This window comes from Macaca mulatta, chromosome 18 (assembly GCF_049350105.2).
Source record: "Macaca mulatta isolate MMU2019108-1 chromosome 18, T2T-MMU8v2.0, whole genome shotgun sequence".
Taxonomy (NCBI): Eukaryota; Metazoa; Chordata; class Mammalia; order Primates; family Cercopithecidae; genus Macaca; species Macaca mulatta.
In genome coordinates this window covers 24,685,994-24,710,027 of record NC_133423.1, presented here as the reverse complement: position 1 = coordinate 24,710,027, position 24,034 = coordinate 24,685,994, and the positions used below count along the sequence as shown (strand labels likewise).

General features: G+C 40.4%; 1 long non-coding RNA gene across 1 annotated transcript in view; it reads right to left on the bottom strand.

Moving 5' to 3' along the window:
* The window catches only part of LOC106994525 (uncharacterized), a 64,009-nt gene that overhangs the window by 27,073 nt on the left and 12,902 nt on the right, over positions 1-24,034 (bottom strand). The window contains exon 2 of the long non-coding RNA XR_001441133.3: positions 20,353-20,463. This is a non-coding gene — a long non-coding RNA (uncharacterized LOC106994525). The remainder of the gene's footprint in view (positions 1-20,352; positions 20,464-24,034) is intronic.

Here is a 24,034-nt window from a genome sequence, read left to right as displayed (position 1 = left end):
ATTATCTTTTTTCCAGAGTTCGTTTTTGGGATTTTGTTGTTTCTGGATTTCAACATGAGGAATTCTAGTCTTCAGGATTGTGTCTTTCAGGATTATGACCCCAGTTCCAGTCTCTCTCATTTCTCTAGGTCTGGCTCTCTATCTCTGTCTTTGGCATGTCTTTCTTCTTCTTAGGTATCTCTGTCTATCTATTTGATTCTTGTCCCTCTTTTTCTCTGGTTCTCCTGACTCTTTCTTGTGTCTCTCTATCTACCTCTTCCCATGTGTTTCTTTTTTTGTCATCTCTCTGACTCTCTTTGTCTCTGATGCAACCAGAGTCTGTATCCCACATTGTCCTCCAAGAGAAGTTTTCCTGATGTAAATGGAATATGCAACATTTAATGCTGCTGACAGCCTAATGAGTCACACAGTATCCGCAGACTTTACCGAATGTGTCAGAGTGGGGAGAAAACGACCCTCTCAAATCACTGCAAACACTGAAGCAGATGAACAAAGGAAATTAAACCAGTTGCATCCAACAGACTTCGAAACACACCCACAAACCTTCTCTGCCCCCTCCTCCATCAGCAGATCTTCACACGTTTGCTAATACCAGCTGGTTCATACACTCCAGAAGTATCACCCTCGCCAGTTACTGAAAGTGAGACTTTAAATATGGGTTAAATCCACTGGTCATTAGCCAGTCTTTCATCCATTTATTCCCCTGGATTTTCTTCACCTTCATACTTGATACATCCATCAGAGGAGGAAAAATACTGCACCAAACTGGGATGAGGAAGGGAGGAAGGAGGAAATGGACAAATGTGGCTCAGAAATGCACACTTTATCTGCTTTAAAAGCAAGCAAACAGATCAGGAGAATATTGCTAGTCCTGACTTGGTGGTACCTGAGTAAACACGTGCTCCACAAATACAGAGAAATAGCTGATATTTGTGTGAATCTTTTGGCAAAGAGATCAAAGAATGTGACATTAACCTGTTGGTACTCATAATCTAGCCTGAGAATTTATACCAGTCTGGTCTCTGGTCTTTGCTCAAAAGCAAGCTGGGCAGCTAGAGAAATTGAGGCACCGTTAAATATCGTGCCCTTTTCACCTCCTGACTGGGAGAACCATGAGGCTGAGCACTGATGGACCTGGATAAAATCTAAGAGATGAAGCTTGCTAGTGGCACCATTCTCATCAGCTTTGGGACTCCAGATCTTACACACACCACACCACACACACACACACACACACACACACACAGAGAGAGAGAGAGAGAGAGAGAGAGAGAGAGAGAGAGAGAGAGAGTATCCTGTTCCTTTTGCCACTCCACTTTCCAGTTGCAGGTCTCTGGCCAAACAATACCCATACAAGCTTAACATTTCTTTTGAATCCTGCCCTCTGTCCTTCTTGACAGTGGCTATATATTGTTGGAATTTCACTTCTTCAGTGTCCTGTTCTCTCTCTTCTAAGAGTTAGTCTAGTTGATCTGGACTGAAATTAATCCATAAAAATGAGTTTAGTGGGTTAATGTGTTTCTCCTCTAAAAAGGCTTTTGTTCAATGCAATGATGAAATAATTAGTAATAGAATTCTAAGGGTATCTAGCAGTTGGCATTTTAATATCATAATTGTCAGAAAGCAGAATCTTTGAGGGCAGAGTAGCTGTCTACTCCTTCTTGAAGGGCTAAGTTTGGATGAGCCTTGAGGTTCTATGCTCTTCTTGTTAAATTTCTCCACTTCATCATATGTCGATTGAGATACGCAAGTCTCATATGTGTGCTCCTAGCTGCCAGTCTCTCAGTTAGGGGCACAAATCTTTGTGCACCAGAACTTAACCATGCAGACGTTCATTATACCACAGAATTTTACTTGAAGCAAACACATCTTAGTAGCAGCTTAAAAGATTCAAGTGCTCCAAAGGTTTTGTTAAAAGGTTTTGTATTACCTGAAAAACAACCCCAGGGCTTGGGTACCATCAACAGCATTCTATAGGACACCCAATGACTTTTTCTTTCATAACTTTTTAGATTGCAGCTTGAATGTCTTGGGCCCCGAGGCCATTCTGAAACTTCTAGAAGAAAGTTCTGGAAGAACTTTCTAGAAGAACTTTGTTGCTAGAAGAAAGCAACAAAGTTCAAAGCAGAACAAAGTTAAGATAAATTAGATACATTTTTACAGTTAAATTTCTTTTAAAAAAAGAAGAAACATTAGGTTAATGCACATCATCTTTATCTTAATATCTTAATATCTATAATAAAGATATAATGTCATCTTAATGACTATAATAAAAACGACTTGTTCAACACTTAACAAATGTTCACTGATTGCCATGTGCCAAGCATGGTGCTAGGTATAAAGTTCTCAAGGCAAACAAGACAGACACAGTGGTCTCAGATCTCACAGAGGTTATTATTATCTAGCAGGTAAGGCAACCAAGCAAATACAAGAAGTGTGGTAAATCTTATAATAGATGTGCAACAAGCTACTCAAGATGTATTAAGATGTGGCAGGGAACTCTAAATTCAAACATGAAGGTGGGGAAGGATAAACAGATGGGTCAAGGAAGGCTTTCAAGAATCTCTGGGAACTGAAAGCTTCAGTAGAGGTTAACATCTTGAGTGCAAAGTGGGTAGAGTGAAGAAATATGAGGGTGAAAAAGCAAAAGGGCCAGAGAGAAAGGGGTCATCTATCCTCTGTTAGAAGTTTTGACTTTATCCTAAGGGCCACAGGGAGCCATTGAAGGCTTTGGAGCAAGCTATTAATGTGATGAGATGTAACTGTGAATGCATTACAATCAGTGCAAAAGGAGAGCCTACATTTTGCATATATACCCGTTAACATATATGGAGCTCTCGAGATTGTTAAAATTATCTCAAGGAATATCTGGAAGGCATCAGATGCAAAAGAGCCTGCTAGTCTACCTCAAAAGAAAAGCCAGACTCTTCTGCAGTTGGAGAGTTGAGAGGCATGGCGTTCTGTCATCATCTGACTTCTCTCTTGGCAAGAGACATAATTTAGAAGCACAGAAGCGTGTCTAGATTTGAGGAAGTTCAGATTAATCTGGTTTAAAATACTCATTGTCCTGCATAACATAAGCCACCGATCAGACCAATATTTTTCCATTCAGTCAGTAAGACTCATAGCTGCATGATCGCTGGAAATGGGGCTACAGAAACAGATCATGAAATTCTTAGTGATCCTATTGTTGGACGAAGTGCAATGTTGACAGACAAGCCCAGATAGCCATCGGAACATGGGCTCTGAGGGAAGGACTCACTTCCGGACTTTCTAGTGGTCCTTAGTGAATCCATAGTGAAAGGTTTAGTGGCAGATGCAGCTTCTCTCTCTTTCTCTCTCTCTTTTCTCTCTCTTTCTCTTTTTCTCTCAGTCTCTCTCTCTCTCTCTGTCTCTCAGCCATCCTCTTGTAAACTGGCTCTGTTAACTTCATCTGACACAGTCTGTTCTGCTTTGTCCAGAAAAGTGGGGGCCTAGGGTCAGGACATGCCTGTGCTTTCTGACCCCAAGTCTTCCACCCAAACCATAGGAGCTATATGACAACATTTGATAGAGCCATTGTTAATTGACTCTGTTTTCATTGTTTGTTTGATTTTATAGCTCGACTAGTCTCCAAGGAGTAAACTTTCTAGTCCACCATATGTACTATACAGTTAATTATAACACACTCCCTCTCTTACCCATGGACCCTGAACATAAGGATGTTTCTAGTCTACATATGGTGAACAATGCTGTTCATGCATTCTACCCTCAATGCATTTCCTAGAGCCTTCACACAGTGGACATTAATGACTTCTTTGGGCCCCTTCTGGTTTCACCAGATGAACAAAAATGAAAATAAGCAGCTGTCATACTTTAACTTAAAAAAAAAAGAAAGAAAGAAATTCATCAAGCCTACTCCAATTTGGAGAAGTATTTGGCTTAGAGAGAGAGGAATCGGCTGTACCATTGATGGCAAAAAGCTCAGTTACTAATGCACCACTTCCTGACATTTAATTTGCACAATTTGTCTCTTATTATCTGGCAACTCTCAGAAGATTTTGGAAGCAGGAAAAAAAGAAGGCAGAAACATAATAAGCATTAAGATTAAAAAGTAAGAACATAGGGGGCACCAAGTTAAGAGTCAGATAATAGTCAGACTGTGGTCTCCAGGCAAATCCACACCTGTTGACAAACCACTCCAAGTAGATAATGGCCATAAAACAGAACCAGATGGAAGGGTAACCAGAAGACAACACACAATAATCCAACAAAAGTCATTTATGTTAGTTGCCCGGCACTTAGACACCAGAGTACTCATTCAAATCTAAACTTAGATGTGATATATCTGCGAATATTACCATACACCTAGATAGGGAAAATTGCATATTTTCCATCAAAAAAAAATCAAAATGTTTTATCTGTGCTTCTGCAATTCAAAAATGACTGAAGCTGTGAACTTCAAATTTGGCAAGATTGTAGTCCTCATTAAGGAAGGGAATGGAAGCCAATTTTGAAGAAAAATGGTTTCCTATTTTTGAGTGTAGAAGGTTTAAACAATGAGTGTTGAGCCTAAGATGAGGAACATTTACTCTGCTGTTTTAGCTTCCATTTGGATAAAGATGATTAACTGAAGAATAAAACTAGATGTGTCTCTTTTTGACTTACAAGTGAAAACACCTTTCTTGATTCCTTTTGTTTCTCTTCTGCCTTTCTAAGTCAAAGTTTAATTTGTTAATATGAAGTTAAGACATAAAATTAAAGCACTTCAAAAACCAAATAATTCACATAGCGGCTTTACGTTGGCCAGCTTAGGCCTGGAGTAGTCTATCCCCCTGTGTTTTGGGAGTTAAATGGCTGTGGTGCAATATACAGGATGTGCAAGGGACTAAGAGGATACTGTTATAGGAAATGTAACTTTGGAATTTCCTGATTTGACGGCAAAGATTTCAGTCTTAACACTGTGTCAATATTGGTTTTAAATATATACATGTTTGTTTATTGGCACGCATACACATACACACAGGAATCACATCCATAAAATGCACCCACATCTGTGGTTAAACACAGCAGCTGTTTAACAGCCCAGTATAACAGTCTGAAAAAATTGGGACCTGAATTAAGAATCTCACATCCAGTCAAAGCTGCAGTGGGAACTGAGGTCCTATATTAGGAATGCTGTCTTGAGAGCTCTCCAAGCTTCCCCCAGACAGAATTCTTTTGCCAAATTCACAGAATGGTTCCTAAAATTTGGAATCGATAATGAAAGTTCCTGACTTTATTCCTTGCTCTAATAATTGTATTGTAATAAATAATACTTTGAAGGCCAGCTCAAAGTAGAACCGAGGCAATTTAAAGTCTGCTAAATGTGTGCATTTACTCATCTCTGAAATAGCAATGAGCCAAAGAAGCAAAAACAATTCAAAGGTTCTGTTCACATAACCACAAAAGAAAAAGGCCACCCGTAAGCAAGTAGCCAACAGGTGACCGCACAGGAGCCAATGTGCACCTTTGTTAGCATTCCACACCATGGCGCCTCCTTTGGCTGTGCTCCATGTATCCCATAGCCTAAGTAAAAACAATCTTGGAAATGATAGAGGAAATGTGCAGCAATCCGAAATCACACCCATAAATCATCAGGACACACTTGAGCAGGTAATCTTGAAGGTAAGGCCACCCTACCCTCACTGAATGATTTTTGCCATTGACTAGGCTTATTGGAGAGCCTGCCAAGGGGTATACGCATGCACAAAAGCATGTAGCACTTCTGTCACCTAAAATTGCCCAAGTCTCCAGATGTGAAGATAAGACATTTTTATGACAAAATAAATTTGCAGATTTTTGTCGCTGCTTTTCTCACTGAGGTTTCTTTTTCTCTCTGTTCATGTGCTTTTTCCTTCCTCATTTTTTTTTCTTATTTTACTTCTTAACATGTGAGTTGAATCAGTGCATCTTACCCACACGCTACTACTGCATTTTTCTTCCAACAGCTGCACGATGAATTCCAATTTCCATAGCCTGGCGTTCGAGACCCTCTATAATCTGATGTCATCCATTCATTATACATGTATTCATCCATTCACATGTTCATTTATCTTTTCATTAAATTAGTATTCCTTAAGTCCAAAGTATAATGATAGGGATTAGAAATACATGAATAAGATACCCTAACTGCATCAAGGATCTTGGAGTCTAGCATGAAGCACACACAATAACGATTAATTACAATAAGGGGGAGGATAGAGCAGTACGCATGACACCATGGAACGACAGGGAGCATTGTGCCTAACTCTGCGGTAAAAGAGAAGCAATGTGGAGCTAAGATTCAAAGTCCAAGTACGAATTTACCAAAGGATATGCAAAATGAGGCGAGAGGGGCTATAACAAGAAGAGGAAACAATGTGAGTAAAGTCACTGGGTACAAAAGGAAAAGGGGGCAGGTGGGAATAGCTGGCATTTCAATATGGTGGGGCCCATGACAGGTGGAGCAGTGATACCAGATTAATGTACAGGAGAGTAGAAAGATGGGCAGCAGGCAGTCCATATGAGGCCAGGAGAGCTCTTCTAGGAAGTTTACATTGATGGTTTGGTAGACCACTAATTTTAGTTGATTCTAGATCTTGTTAATCTAGAGAAGATTCTAGTTAACTTGTATTTTTGTAAAATCACTCATGTAGAGTCTGCAACATCGAAGATATACCTAAGGGATTCCATCTCCCTCATTTCCTACCATTCTGCCTTTTCCAAAACTTACTCTAGTTCAATTAATGCAGCAAGTAGGAACTGTTTCTCCAGTCCAGGTATGCAAGAAACAGGCCTGTCTAAATTTTCATACAAGCCCCTTTTCTTAGGGAATCCAGGGTTTCCCTCCCTTTTTCCTAAGTTTCTAAGGTTCTACGGGGTGAGTACCTGAAAACTCTGACAGTTTTTACATTTTGTCTGCTCCCCACTTTTGTAAGGAACCTATTCTGTGCCTTTATGGATCTCCTAAAGCACCAGACTCATAGCAGACAGTGAAACTGATCTCTACTAAACAAAATTATAGCATTACTCTTCCTTCATAAAATCTTGCCCTCCACTGAAGGCTTTGCACTTAGTATTTTTGCAAGGCTTCTGGGCCAACACTTAGGATATTCATCACCTGGGGATCTTGTTAAATTCCGATTCTAATTCAATGGGCCTGAGCTTCAGCATTTATTTTTAGCAAGCCCCCAGCTGATACCAATGCTGCTGGTCCATGGATCACATGTTGAGTGGCAGGGATTTGCATGCTATCATGTTCTATCTCTCCTGAGATAGAGCTTCTGTATTATTTGGGGAATTAAAAAAAATTATTTACTTACAGAATTTCAGAATATTAGCTCTTTGAAAGCAAATAATATGTCTTTCACACTCTTGCATCTCCATGTAAAGGTTAGCTACTCAGTAACTGATAGTTTATTCCAGTTGATTTGCTGACCATGTGCTCCATGCTATTTTTAATCCCTTTACTGGCTCTCAGCTATCCTCAGAATTTAGTGCAAAAACCTTAGATCATGCCAAACATGATCATGCTGAAAACCTGAACCTGTTCCCCCTCAAGCCTGACCTCCTGCTGCACGCCCACGTCCAACCCTGTGTCCCTGCCATCATATGTGGGAGACTCTCTCATTCAGTTGGGGTCTCCGGGGTGAGTGTCTGACAATTATGCAAGATATGGCTCATCTAGGACTCTGAGGAGTTACAGGAAGGATGGAAAATACGTCCAATTTCCTTTCTTTGCCCTCAGCTTCTAGTCTGGATAAAGGGTTATCTACAACTGAGACACAGGCACGACCTCTCTAAGCCTCAGAAGCAATGGGAAGCTGAGCCCTGAACCATGAGGAGTGGGTAGGCATTTTCCCCATTCTTGAGGTCTTTTATTCTCTCTTCCCCAATTTGCTTCATCTGTGTGCCCGCTGATTTCTGCTTTGGTTATGTTCTTACAACCTGTGGTCTAATTTCTATTACTTTTCTCCCCGTATGTTTTCATCTTCAATAATTTTGGGTTTTCTCTCAGCATATCCATTTTTGGCCTTTGTTTCTCTTCCTGCATTACTTTCTCTTTTAAGATTTCCGTTCCCATCTCTTGTAAGTGGCTTTCCTTTTGCCTCCTGTGTGCAACTGCCCTTGTGGTAATCTGGCGCGTGGGTTGACAAAGTCCAGCTTCCCTTTGCTGACGGGCCAAGGTGTGTTCTTACAATTTGGGTTTATTCCCCTTGCACCAGCTAGCATTCTATAAAATTGGATTTTGCAATTTCATGGCCTCCCCCATGCACACCATTGAGCATGTCTTTATCTCTTTCTCCATCTTAATTAAAGCCTGTTACACTCACGTGCACAAATTAAAATGAATTTTACATACATTCTCTTCATAGTTGCTGGCGATTTGCATGTGAGCCTGGAAGTGAATGCCGTAGCAGAGGACGTTACAACCTGCAGCTGCTACCTGCTCCAGACACCTACATGGAGTTTGCTGACAGGCAGCCCAAGTGGTCTCAAGGCTGGAATCCTGACAAGTACCGCACCTGCTAAGGGAATTGATTCGATCAGAGCTTGTTTAGAGGCAAAGTGACATCAATGAAGATCTCTTCTCTTCTCAGGTTACAGATTGCTCTCCCATAAGCCACCGAAAATCTAAAGACTCATCAGAAACTTAAGGGAAATTCTCACCCAGCTGCTTTCTCTCCTAAATGACTTGTCTACTGTTAGCCTGATGGCTTAGGGCTTGGCATGAGGATTTCATCCAGATGTGGTGGCTTCGGGTCCCAGCACATTCTTCCCTTTAAGTGGTGGCCTGAAACCTGCCATTGGAAGGCATGAGGCAAGAATGTTTCCAAGCTCTTCAGAAGATATTAGCATATTGTTCAAATGTCCTTTTGGGCAGATTTCTGTGTTCCTTATGCATTAGATTAACATGCTAAGAATATGCTTTCTCTTGAAGACTGAGGAAGAGCTGACACCTTAGACAGGAATGGCCAGGCTCTGTTAAAGAAAGATGTTTCATGAGGTAGCTCAGCATATTCGCCTGGTTACCAATCACAGGCCCAAATAAATAAGATGGAACCCAAAGGAATTCAGCTATTGTCTGCCAAGCAGTTTGTCAAGGCAGCAAGCTTTATTTTTCAACCACACTGTCCTCAGGTAGAGACCATGATGCACCATTGTCCTGCAAGTGTGAGAAAATGGGGAGACATCTAGGCAAAACTGGGAAGATTGCTAGATTCAAGGGGAAGGACAGTAGGAAGAAATGCCACCATTCCTCTAGAACTTGGGTGCTTGCTGTGGACTGTCACTTTGGAAAGAATCTTGACAATTATATTAATTTTATAGTAGTTTTCTGATGCATTAAAACTACCTTATAATTCAACACACCACTTGCATATAGAAATTAAAATGTATTGATCCACAACTTTCTTCATATTTCAATTTAAGAGTGATTAAAGGAAGGAGCTGTATTTTTTTCTTTTATATCACTTTCCTGCGAAACGGGGAGAAAACAAACACAGGTGCTTTAAAATTTTCAAGGTGCAAACTAAATTACACGATGCCCAAGAGTGTGCAGTAGCATTTCTTTGTTTGAGCATGGAATAAAAGACAGATAATTAGGAAATTGGGAGTCTATTAATTTTCCAAATTTACTCATGCAAGAACCACTGAGCTATGGTGATATTTGCTTACCTCGTCATTATGCAAAAATATATTAGCTAATTATTTTGACTAATGCAATTAAGATATGCATATTTAGCATAAACCATACAATAGAAATGTTACAGTCAGCAATTGCTGGGTTGCGCTCATGGGTAGCAGAGAGGCAAAAGTCCCTGCTCAGTCTCCAATGGTAAGCCACAAGATTGCTACAACTCTGCCTGCACTGTTATTATTAGTTTGGTTGCAGTAATTAATTTACTTTACAGCATGACTAGGTGGCACAGCTAGCAGTGATATTAATTTTTGTTATGAGACACCTGAAGATGTCAGCTTTTGAGCAGCAATGTTTGCACCTTTAATTGCCTTAATCAGTGGAAATGCAGTATCTTTTTCAGGGATCCAATTAAGAACACTATTGTTATTTTTCTTTTCTCTCTAACCCTTACTAATGAATACAGCTAGTAAAAGTTAAGGTGATGGCAGTAGCCAAGAGGGGCATCTTCTGTTCTTAACCCAGGGAACCCACTGAGCCTTGAGCTCCTAAAGGAGAGATCAAGGCTTTCGCTGAACCTTGTTGGGCTCCATCATTCCATAAACCCTTGTGACTCAAAGTGTGGCTAGTGGACCAGGCTGGGCCCACCTCCAGACCCTCTGAATCAGAATCTGCATCTTAACAAGATGCCCAGGTGATTAACATGCTGTTGAAAGAGATTTGTCAACTCTCATTGTACCCTGGGTCAGCTAAGGATACCAGAAAAATGAAACAAGGAAGATGCCAGAATGAAAAGGTCAAGAGAGGAAAAGGTTTGGGAAAAGGGTATAATGAATGGGGCCCCTACTTCACAGATTTGCTCAGAGTTGGGCCCCACAAGAGTCTCTTCCTGGGCTCTGGCATGATCTTGTCTAAGGATGTCCGCCAAGATTTCCTAACTGTATACCCCCCACTCATGCCTCAGAGCACATTCTCCACAAACCCCACCAGTCGGTCCTAGATCTCTGGCTGCTCTTTGCTTCTTCCTGCCTTTGTTCTTGCACATGAAGAGTTACATGGGTCATGTTTGTTACAGTCTCTGTGTTACCAAGATTTTCACTTCTCAGAATGTTTCTGTCTAACTGGCCTAGAACTTATCTTCACTGGCTTTTCTCTCTCTGTCCACCCACATTTCATGGCATCTTATCCTACTAGAAAACACTACAGGGATCTTTTATTTCCACTCCTGGCCATAAGCTGAGCCTTCAAGTTACAAACGGGTACACCTGAAATCAAGGCCCTTTCATTTGTATCTCCATTCCATGTTCAGCTCCTGAAATTTTGTGTCTGCAGAGTCAAGCTAGGCTTATCAGCTTCTAAAATTTCTTAGGCCAGCACAACTTAGGAATAGATGAGATGGTCATTAGCAACAGTGAAAGACAGATGCCTTTACCAGTAGAAACAGCAGGACTGGCCAGACACGGTGGCTCACACCTGTAATCCTAGCACTTTGGGAGGCCGAGGTGGGTGGATCACAAGGTCAGGAGATCAAGACCATCCTGGTTAACATGGTGAAATCCTGCCTTTACTAAAAATACAAAAACAAAACTAGCCGGGTGTGGTGGCAGGCGACCATAGTCCCAGCTACTCGGGAGGCTAAGGCGGGAGAATGGCATGAACACTGGAGGTGGAGCTTGAAGTGAGCCAAGATTGCACCACTGCACTCCAGCCTGGGCAACAGAGCCAGACTCCGTCTCAAAAAAAAAAAAAGAAAGAAACAGCAGGACCAACAAGTGAAACGTAAGCAGTCTAACTTAGAGTATAGAAATGATTACCTTAGAAGCTCCTGCAGGGATTGAATTATATCCTCTCAAAAAATTCATGAATTCTTAATCCAAGTACCTCAGAATGTGACTTTACTTGAGATAGGGTCTTTACAGAAGTGATTCAGTTGAAATGAGCTCATTAGGGTGGTCCCTAATCCAATAGGACTGACTGGTGTCCAAAGAAGAGGAAGTTTGAACACAGACAAGTACAAGACAAGGGAGGAAATGACGGGAAACACAGGGAGAAGAGGACAGCCATCTATAAGCCAAGGAGAGAGGCCTGGAGCAGATCCTTCCCTCACAGCCCTCAGAAGGAACCAATCTTGCTGACACCTTCATCTTAGATTTCTGTCCCTCAGAATTGTGAGACCATGAATGTATAAATTTGTTTAAGCTATCCAATCTATGGCACTTTGTTAAGTCAGCCTGAGAAACTCATATAGCTCCTTAAAAAAAGAAAGACATAAATTTTTGACCATATATTTATCCCCTGATGGCATCTAACATCATAGCAGGTGTCACATAGTAGTTGCTCAATAAATATTCATTGGGTGAGTGAATAGATGAATAAGTGGATGCATGCATGAATGAATGATTTAAAGAACCATTCTCAGGTCTTTAAGACCTGTCTTCTTTATCTGTGCCTGATTCTGTGGAACTTCTCTGATATGTGCCTTTCATTCCAAGGGGAAACGAAAGTTGATTCTCGAGCAAACACCCTGGAGAAAAGCACTGGTAGCCTTGGGCTTCTCTTTCCAGCCACAAGCGGCTTTTAGTTGGTCCTTCAAGGAGTTTCCAATGTCTCAAAGAGCATGAGTCAGCAGGGTGGCACACATATTTGTTTTCACATATTAGTCATATATTTGATAGAGTATATAGCAAATGTATGTGATAACATAAAATATATTTTAAAATTACAGATTTGGACAGCTGTCATGACATTTGAAAGAGTACCTTAAAAATACTGCTACATCCATTTTTAAATGCCATGCCAAATGGCTAAATTTGTCAGCCTTTCCAAATTTTTATATTTGCCTGTTTCTTTTGATTTTTGAAAAGGAACTCACCAGGTAATTTCTGGGAAGCTGGTCAATAGTCATGAAAACCTTGCTTTGTGAAAGCTAAATAAAAAGTGAGTCTAAGATGAACCCTGCCCAACTCCACCCAGCGTGTCCTATTTAACAGCCTACTTTGGGCAAAATGGCCAAGAAACTATCAGGAACTAAGTGGGAGATGTAGCAAACTTGGGGGTGGCAGAGCAACGAGAAAGCACAATTTGGGGTTCAGGAATTGGCCTTTCAAACCCCGTGTGCTTGTAGTGAAGTGTGCACCATGTTGCACGTGCACAATTTGGGGTTCAGGAATTGGCCTTTCAAACCCCGTGTGCTTGTAGTGAAGTGTGCACCGTGTTGCACGTGCAACAGGGCTGCTTGGCTCCTGTCAATTTTTGCTGTGAAGGAGTGCAGACCCAGACAAGGAAACCCAAAAATGAAAACTTTGAAAAAAAGTCCCATATTTTCAATTATAAATTTTTAAGAACACTGCACAAAGCCAAATGAAGCATGTCAAGAGGCCAGATGCAGCCTATCACCTGTCATTTTTCAACCTTTGCACTACTCTATGTTCAAAAATACTACAGGCCAAAGAGAAACCATACTGGTTTCTCCCCACATACCTATTCTAAGGAATTTAGCTTTAGAGCTATCTTAGAGGTGAAACTTCCTTATAAACTTATTACTTACATACACACACACACACACACACACACATTTAATTGATATTATATACATATAAATGTATTTAATCAATAAAATTCCCATAGTAGGAGAAACAAATATTGGCACAGATAATCCGCTGTACTGCGGGATTTTGTTTATTGTTGGTTTTTACCAGCAATTGCAAGATGTGTCTTTTCGATTTTATTCAGATCAAATGAAAGTCTTTAAATTGGTTTGCTTTGTCTGAGCTTCTAAGAGCAGAGAGGGAGGAGTTGAAGTCCACATGTGTGATGGTGGCAGAAGGAAGATTGCCCAGAACTGGAAATTTGCCTCAGATCGCCAAGTGTCAACGGTAGTGTGGCAACGTTAAGTTGTCCTTTGGAATTGAGCTAATCCTTAAACTGAGTGCATATCCAAAACATTAGCTATCTGCTGTCAGGCCTTTATGTGCCACATGCTGAGTTAATTAACACAAAGATGCTTGATACTGGAACCCTCCAGAGGGGAAAACAGAAAGCAGCCCAGGCCTGAGAACAGACAGAGCCCTTGGGGGATGGAAAACACGGGGGTCTGTTCAGTTTTTATTTCTTTCTGCTCTTGTGATACAAGGTCGATGGGTTAGTCAATCCCATTTCTGTTCCATTGTCTGTTGTAATTCCCAGGAAGACACCTTCTATGAATAATGAAGCCTTACTGTATTCCGAAAATTAAACATCAAAACTACCAACATTCCCTCCATGATGGTCAAAGAGAAAAGTTCAATGGAAAACCGACTTGCCCTATAAGACAGCAGCTCTCTCTTTAGAACCCATTACAAAAACAATGAGAGCAGTTTCTGTTCAAAATTTCGTTCTCTTATAAATGTATTTATGTAGATATCTATTTATATAATTCAATGGAAAACACATTCAACGTTTTCTGTTTTTACACTGTGGTGAATGTGTATGCACACACAAAGATTTCTTGTGGTCTTAGGGGCTAGTTAATAGAGAAAACCAGCCTATCATTCATCCACCTCTAGAATGCTGGAGGCAGGGTCTGTCTTGGAGACTCATGCCTAGGAGTCATGGTATAGTGTGGGATGAATCATCTTTGTAGGAAAGGCAAGTGGGGACTAACGGCAAATACTTTAATAATACTATGAAGGCAAAGAAACCTCATCCTGACTAGCTAGTAGCAATGGGAATTGAGAAGAGGGGAACAGAAAGAGGATACTCTAACTGAGAAGAAATAAGACTTAGAAAGCAATGAAATACAAAGCCAATGTGTTGCTGGGGTTTCAGGCATGGATGCTGAGGATGTCAGTGCTGGGAGAGAGGGAGCAAGAGTGACTGGTGGAAAAGAGACGGTCTCCCACGGTGGTTAGTCAACAGCTATGGAATAAGATAAACAACTCTTGTTAGACATGCGACCCCAGGGAATTCCTTACACTCTTTAAACTGCTGATTCCTTAACTATATATACTAGAAATGATGACAACATCTTCACAGGGTGGTCATAGAAGGATGAAAAGAGAAAAATAACATATAAGAGGCACTGACGGGGGTCGACAAATTTCTTTCCCCTTAATAATCATGTAACCTTGGGAAAGTTAATCAGGGTCTCCAGGCCTCACTTTCCCCTTGTGTGAAATGAAAATGATAGTAACAGTGCCTACCTCATTAGTTTGTGTGGGCATGAAATAAGACAATATACGTAAATCACTCTAAACAGTAGCAACCACTCAGCATGCATTAGCTATTCTGAGGTAGCGTGCTTAGCACAGTACCTGGGACAAAGTAAGAGCTCAATGAACAATAGTATGATGGTGCTGACGCTGATAGTGTATGTGGTTTTGACAAATAGGGCTGTAACAGGACATCAGGAAGAAAAACGCCACTCAACCGAGATATGGAAATGAGGAAAGAGTCACAGAACAGCAATGACAAAGTCCCACCCCATCCAGAGTGAGAAGACCAGAGACCTCCCAGCTTGGGAGACACAGGTTGGATGGCCACACTTGTGCCATCATCCTCAGCCTTGGCACTTCTCAAACACAGGCTACAGACTGGGCATTCTAGAAACACATGAAGCACCACAGTGCAATGATGGAGAAGCAGCTCAGACTCCCTGCCACCTGCCCTGCGTGACATCACAGTGCTCACCTTTCCGCAGCCTTTCCTACACCTCACCCCACAACACCCCGTCATTGCTGCTGCCATGATTTTGGCTAATTTTGCATTAGCCATGTGGACTGTCGGATGGTTTCTGCTGTATTTTGTTGCCCTTTCAAATATTTCTTAAATAGAAGATTGTACCATCTGGTGGGCAATCTGCCTGTGTGCTATCTCACCTATCCCAGCGTGGATTCCACTCCTATTAGGGAAGGAGCGAGGGAGAGAGGAGAAGCTGCTTGCTAGCGCGCTGCCTCTGGCCGCCGGCAGCCCACTGTCGTGGGTCTCCTCCCTCTCTCCTTGTGGCCTGGTTCTGCATGCACAGCAGTCAGTTTCTGTTGCTGAGTAGATGTTTCTCCCACTCACTCCACACCCAGGCTATTACTCATGGGGCTGCAGAGAGCAGATGCCTCCATAGATAGACCTCTCCGACCTGTACTGACATTTTACCTACCTAAGCATGGAATGGTGGTGCTGCTGCACTTCCTAAGTAGGAGAGAGTGGCCAGAACTCAGTTAAATCCCACACACCTCTCTACATCTCCACCTTACATCACCCATCTCTACTCCAACATGTCAAAAAATCGATTCAAAGTGCTCAGAATTCTAGTGGTACCTAAAGAGTGAAAACACCCACAGGTATTTTATGGAAAAAAAAGTGTGTGTGTATGTGTGTGAGTGTATTTTATGTACATGTATCCCATACACCTTATAGAACTTAACAGAGGCTTATAGCATATTTAGCTTTTATTCTGCTGCAGGGAAGGGAACACCAATTGTGCCTGGAGAAAATGCAGATTTGATGTTTTGGGTTTAGAAGATGATGCTATTAACAGTCACATCAAGACATGAGAACATTATCTGGCAAACCTTTTTTGGTGGGAACAAAAACAACTTCCTGCTTTTTTCCATCTGGGGGTGAGTAATAGGCTCATGGCAAATCTCAAGTAATTGTCAAGTACGGCAATTGTCAAGTGGTCACGAATGGGAAATCTAGACCCAGGAGGCCCAGGGTTGGACTCAGCCTCTCCCTTCTAGCACATGTGTGACCTTGGGCAAATTACATAACCTCAGTTTTCTCATCTGTAAAATGAGTGTAATAACTAATCGTAACTACCTCAGAGTCGTTTGATTCAAAAATCCTTATAGAGCTGCATATATGCCAGAAACTCTTCTAAGCACCTTACAAATCAGCCAAATAGCTCCCCCTTCTCCTAAATGGAATCCTGGCACAGGCCCAGGGCCCATTCTGCAGAAGAAGAGACAGAAAGAAACTAAGAAAAAGTGAAATCCAGAGAGAGCAAAAGGTCCAAAATAGCACAGAGGGAAAAAAAAAAGCAACCCATGGAATTATAATTAATCAATTGGCCAATCATTTAAGTATCTGTGCAGAAGAGGTTCCCCTCAGTGGCAGACACTGTTGGTCCCTGCCTGTGCGCCCTCACCCTTAGCACTTCAGTGCAATCCAGGCTGATTTCTAGCTGCCAACTTTTGGATTCTTTTATCAGGCCTTTTGGTGACACTATAGCCTTTTTGTCTGCCCTTGCAGATGTCTGCAAGACCTAAGGAACCAACAACCCCAGGAGTGTGCTAACCAATGAGAGGCAGGATTTGGTGATTAAATACCAAGGTCACTCTCATTTCACTGACAGGTTAATTTTGAGAAATGTGATTTTCACTGGCTCCCAGAATTCACTGCTCCAGGTATACACAGTGGTACCTGGCTCAATAACACACTATGCATCCTATATTGGCTGCCTTCATTCTATGTCTCGCCCTTTCTACTCTACTACCTTCACTTCCCAAATAAATTACTTGCATGTGGATCCTTGATTCAGTTTAATTCTGTGGGAACTCAGAAAAAGACACCGCTAACCCAATAGGTAACTAATATTAGGCCAGATTGCTCTCAAATGCCAAATGTCAGAAAACCATGGTGCAACGTCTCTGAATGTTTGAAGAGAATAATTTGGGACCCACAAATTCAATTTTCAGCCAAGATGTCATTCACATGTGGCAATAACAGAGAGACATTTCATTCCCAACTAGGGCCTTCAAAGAAACGAAAAAATGAGGAATCTGTGATATTTGATGATTTCCAATCCTAACCAGACACCCTTCTCACTGTTCACATTTTTACTAATACTTTCTCATCTGGGAAATTTTTTAAAATCACTTTTCTCATGCTTCATGTTTTCAAACCTTTTGTTCAAAGAATGACCTCCAGATTGGAATTCCTCATTTGAGCAGGTTGTAATGGTAATAAAAATAGGTGACCTATATCAAATGCTCAATAAGAACTAGTCACTATGCTAAGGTGCTTCAAATGCAATATTTCACTTAATTCTCACAATGACTTGATGAAGTAAATAGTAGTAGTATCCCAAAGCAGGAAACAGAGTCACACAAAGATTAATTTCCCGAAGATGAAACAGCCTATAAGTGGCTAAATGAATTCAGACATTGCAGCCTGGCTTCACAATTCCTTCCCTTAATCATTATGTTCACCCATTATGATCCTTTAGGGAATTCTCAAATAAAAGCCCCGGTTTACTCTATTATTCTATCATGGATCATTACAAACGAGGACTGTGTTGGGGACCAGAAGACATTACCAAGTGTTTACCCCCATCTTTCATTTAAGGAGTTCTAATACAATGTAGGGGAAGTTTGTGTTAACCAAAAAGATAATCTTATGCTGGGTTATAAGCTCTTTTCAAGAGGAACCTGAAAATGGCAGCCAGGCAGATGAGTGGCTCTCGTTCTGAACAGTGCTGTCCAATTGAACTTTCTGTGATGATAAAAATGTTCTAAGTCTATGCTGTCCCCACGTACTGTTGAGTGCCTGAAATGTGCCTAGTGAAAACTGCAGACATGAATTTTTAATTTACATAATTTTAATTGATAAAATTTAAATGTAAGTAGCGCCATGTGACTGAGGACAAGTAGAGCGCACCACACAGCTCTAGAACCCTGAGGCTCAGGAAGGGCTTCCAAACCCATCACCAGCATCCTCAATTTGCATGGCATCAACTACAGAAACTCTGACAGTAACAAAAGAGTGGGACAGAAAAGTTGTTCCAACAATCATGAAATAGGAGGTGGACGCTCTCCAAAGTGCTTATGGCTTTTTAGGAAACATACTCACACTCCTGTCTCACTGATTTTTGTGACTTTTCTCCCAAGATGATACTAGTGCTACCAGTAATATCTCTGGAAATGCCCCCAACGCAATGGTTTCCAAGCCACATTCTTCACCCTAGAGCCTGCCACAGTGTTTCAGAGACTCTACAAACATTTCATTTGAACTGCACTTTTAAATATGCTTAACCACTCTTAAACAGTAAACTGAAACATCAAGTGATGTGAACAAATTTGATACTTCCACCTGTAGCCTGATGCTGTCAGGTTAATTTGTTTTTATGCCAACTTTATAGACCTTCTTCTGTGGTCATCTCCTGGGAAATAGAGAATATTCTAAAGTTACAAAGTAAATGTCATTAAAAAACAAAAACCTTACCATTTCCCTCTACTTACATGTATGAATCAGAATTTTCTCCATACTTTGTAACCAAAACAAATAAACAAAAAAACATAAGTAGAGAGGGAGGAATTGGGTAATGAGGCTCTTATAATGTGGCAACAGCCATCACAATTTCAACTTTTTTGTACAACCAAACATCCTCAGAATTCTCTTTGAGTGCATTTTAAATAAATTAATTTTAAAATTATGCTTGCATAATTTGTAAATTGCAAAACAAATTTGAGGTATTCAAATGTTCCTTTTGCTACTTTGCATACTTATGTGCCAAGTAATGTTTTATTTGTAAAATAAAATATTTCATTGCTTAACGAAAGAATTTGACAACCAATAGGTATAAAGATGGGGCGTCCAGTAAATGCTAAGGGGACCACCTCCCTTCTCTATTGAAGGATTATTTCCATTCACCCCTCTTGAGGTATGTCTGTCCTGGTTGAGGTAGGGTAGAGAAGTGATAATATACTAAATTTCAACCCCGCTAGGAGACAGGCCATGTGATACCAATTAGCAACACCTTGTCAGTGATGCTGAATCCAAGCATGGAGGACTTTATTTGACCTTATAAAGAGTCTGCTATGTGTGGCCATTCAGCATCTTCAGGAAGGGTGCATCTTAAATACTAACAGGCTGTTACTAAAAATCAACATCTCCCACCCCAGAGACAGAGTGCCGAAATACCTGTGAGTTGTTGCTAGGAGAAGGACCTTGTCTAATGATGCCTCTCTCTCTCATCCTGCTTATTTCTACTTCCTTACCTTTAGAACTAATTTTCCTCTCGGGACCATATACAATTTCAGTGCCTGCCTGAAATTTTTACATCGATGAATAACTGTGACAATTGTTGTTGCATTTTTAAACATACACAAGAAGTGAGGCCAGCAACATTGAGACTGCAGTTGGATTTCAATATTTTAAAGTACTACACGTTCCAACTAGGGTTTCATCTGGTGGATGTCTGTGAAAATCAAGAACTGATTGGAAAATGCCACTAGTAAAGAACTTGAGAGTAAGGATCCAGAAGGATGCAACAGAGACCCCCAGGAGGGAAATACACTTAACTATGGTTCATCTGTGTGAGCGAACCCTCCAACAGGATTATTTCTTCTGCTTATTTGATCCTTGTCCACACTTGCTTATTGTAGGATAATTTCTCTAACCACCTTTTCTCCCACAACGCCCCGAAAAAAAAGAAAAAGGGAAAAAAGCCTGCTTTATTTTACAGCTAATTTGCTGTAAGCACATAGCCCAGCTGCTCACAATGAAGTAAAAGAGGAAATGGGAACAGAGGGAACCTTCTAATGAAGGAGGGTGGGGGAGCGGCAAGGAGATGGAAGAATAGGCTAGGTGCTATTTGTATGATTAAAGGCAAGCAAAAAACAGGCGTAAGCAGATTCATCTTGAGCCTAGGAAAAGAGAAAATAAAAGATAAAAATTACTGAAGAGCAAATAATTTGTTCAATATGGTGTTTTAACCGGCCAAAAGAAATCTGTCCCACCTTTCCATTATATGAAGTTGTTTCAGATGTTGCTCTTGAATGTGTGTTATTACTGGTCCATTGCTTGTAGACAGGAGATAATTCTAAAAGCAGATATTAAAATTTGCAATTCTGTAAGGAAGGAAAGTTCAGAGAGGTGGGTTTGATTGATACAATGGAGAAAGATTTAAATGAAATAATTTAGGGACCATTGGGAAAATGGCATCCTAAATTTCTGTGTTAGCAGACTGCAAGCTTCGTTCTTACAAAATATTTATTTTTAAAAACTAGGAATGATCACATTCTTTATTGCATCCTCCATCCTCTCTTCTTTCTGCCAACTCAGCATTCACACCCTCACCGTTAGCAAGACCTCCCCTGACTCTTCCCCCTGGGACCACATCAGAAGGGAGTATATTTTATACTTGTGTACTTTTTCAAACTGCAGAATATGATATTCATATGGAAATGAATTTTCTGAAATTTTAGCTCTCATTCTTTAATAGTGTAACCCATTATGGGGGGAGGGGAAGGACAGCTTATGAGCCAGAGGAGAAAATAAATAGGTTTAATATTTAGCTTTATATAAATGTACTGAATTGGTCTGTATGATAATAGTGCCAAAATAATTAATTTGAGCCTGGCCCTTCTCATTTGTTACGGAGAACAGATTGCTGTGGTCTAAGGCTTCTGTGAAATCATAAAAGAATCAGCCCATCATCACTTTCAGCTCAGGGCTCCTCTTGTGTCTTCCCCTGGTGAAGGCTGAGGCCTCATTTCCTCTGGCCCAGCTGGGGGTTCCATTTGGCTGGCCTCAAATCCTCATTCTGAGAATTGTTTCAGCACCAAAGGAGCTTTGTGTCCCACCTCACATCCGGTAGCTTTTTTTTTTTTTTTTTTTTTTTTTGTGCCTGCTAATCTTCAGAAGAAACTAACATTTGTAGTTGCTACTTGATCACAGTGAAAAAGAATTCCTCATGCCTAGGTTTTAATTCCACTTAGTAACCTGGAATAATGTTTTGAACCTCATGGTTGCTGACAACTCTTGCAGGACACTAGTGGACAGAGCACTCACCTTGGCACAATGAGATAAGAAAAAGTCCCCTGAAATCTGAAAATAAATAATAGAAAACTAACATGGACTCTATAAAACTAATACAGCTTTGGGCAGCCTACACGCCCAAATAGACACTCTTGCAAATTGGCATACAGGACATCCCTAGATCCAAGTCCAGGAATGAGAAAATAATACAATAATTTTTAAAAAGCCAAAAACAGACTTCTCCTAGATTTGAAAAACTTTGATCTTTCACAATGGAAATTTATTTTTAAAGAACAGTCATTGATGGGGAAGAGAGAAAGACTAAAACTTGTTTTGGAGCTTAATCAAATGTAGATGGGCGGTGGCCAGGGGAAGGATAAGTTATTCTGGTTTTTTTAGTTTGCTGTCTCACTTTCTTGTTTCTTTTCTTTTCTTTTCTTTTGTTGTTGTTGTTGTTGTTTGTTTGTTTTGTTTTTGAAACGGAGTTTCTCTCTGTTGCTCTGACTGGAGTGAAGTGGTGCAATCTCAGTTCACTGCAGCCTCCGACTTCCTGGTTCAAGCGATTCCCTTGCCTCAGCAGCCTGAGTAGCTGGAATTATAGGCACCGGCCACCATACCCAGCTAATTTTTGTGTTTTTAGTAGAGACGAGGTTTCACCATGTTGGTCAGGCTGATCCCAAACTCTTGACCTCAGGTGATCCACCCGACTCGGACTCCAAAGTGCTGAGATTACAGGCGTGAGCCACCGCGCCTGGCTGCTGTCTAATTTTCTCACCCCTCGGGCACCTGAAACTCTCTCGGTGTACTCGCCCAAATGGTAATGGACCCCTTCTATACACATGAGCAGAAGAGCTGGAAAAAATGCTACAATTTAATAAGGAAGGGGAAAACAGAGCACTAGATAACTGTGAAAGGAATGAGGAATTGCTCTCCCTAATATCAGGGAGTGATCTCTAGGATAGATTTTATTGAGTGGCAAATGTTAAGTGAAGAAAAGGGCAGTTGGCAACTGTGTATCTAAGTAATGGGAAGAGGAAATGTAGATATAAATAACTACACAGTCATGCATCACTTCATGACTGAGATGTGTTCTGAGAAATGCACCGTTAGGCTATTTCGTCATTGTGTGAACATCATAGAGTACACTTACACAAACCTAGATGGTATAGATCTTTTTATGTGTGTATATTTTTTCATATGGAAATCCAAATGTACCAGCACAATGGTACTGAATATCAGTTACTTCCCCTAGCAATGCCAATGTCAAGTGCCGTGTATCAAGTTGTTATATGTGTTCGATTATACTCTTATGGGACTACCATCATAGACGCAGTCCATTGTTGACCTCAACGCCATTATTCAGGGCATGAGATTCATAAATGTACATATATGTGTAAATAAATACTATTGTCATCAGAGGTGATTTTGCCTCCCAGGGGATATTTGGCAATGTCTGGAGGCATTTTGAATTATCACCACTAGGGGAAGATACCTTAGTTGTCATACCTTATGCTTGTATCTTGGTTTTGAAGGTTAGACTTTGAAATCATGTAAATATTTTACATAATTACCATGAAAATTAACTTGTAAACAGAAAAATCACAAACAAAATTAAACATATGAATCCACGTTTGACCAGGTAGCATAGCTACATGGAGAGGATTCAGTGACATTAAAACACGGACATTGACCATACAGCCTAACAGGAAAAACTCTAAGCCTGAAAGAGCTGCAAAATTATCTTAATCTCATTTCAGTCATACTTTTTATGACTGTCTTGGTATTTTGTTCTAAAACTGTTTTGTGTATATTACAAGATAAAACAAATGAGTAATTATTTGGTGTTATTGAAAATCAGGATGTAGGCATAAGAGAAAGAGATACAGACATAATACAGAAGGTAAGTAAAAATACTTCAGTCCTGAATTTGCATGGAAAAAATTCGGTATAAAAATCACAATGTACTAAAAGATGTTTATTTTCTACCTCTGCCAGTGGCCTTTTCAGTGAAAAGGCCTAGAAATTACAGTGAATATAGCACCAATGTGCATGCTTAGACATGCAAATTATGATCTCTAGATCCCATGTTCTGGGAGAAATAGGTGATTTCAGTTCTGAGGAAAAAATATACAAGATAAGGGTGGAACATCCTGTCACAGCAGAAATCAAGGAAGCTATTAAAGCTACTACTGTCATGTTAAAAGGTTCAAAAGCCAACTTGAAGAGGCTCCACTGGCCAACCTTGGCACAATTAGAGCATAAATAATAATTACAACAGATTGAAACATATCAAAAATATTTAATTCCATGAATTTATATTTTGTCGAAATATGAACTTTGCAGAATACTAAAGAACCGAAGTATTATTGCTTTATTTCCTTTGCATAATACTAAAGAAACCAAGTAATTGCTCTGGAAACTAATAAATAGAAAAACGTTGAGCATTCATACTGGTATTCCTATGTAAACAGTACATCTGGGTAGTCAAATAGTTCATGAAGTAAAGTTTCTCTTTGTAGATGTATTTTAGATAATTATTTATTAACAAAGATACAACTAGAATATTGTTGTCCCTATGAATCAATTATAATTATAGATAATTTAAAAACTTCAGCAGATATTTGAAGGTATTAGAGATATTCTTAATTCCTTAGGTTGATA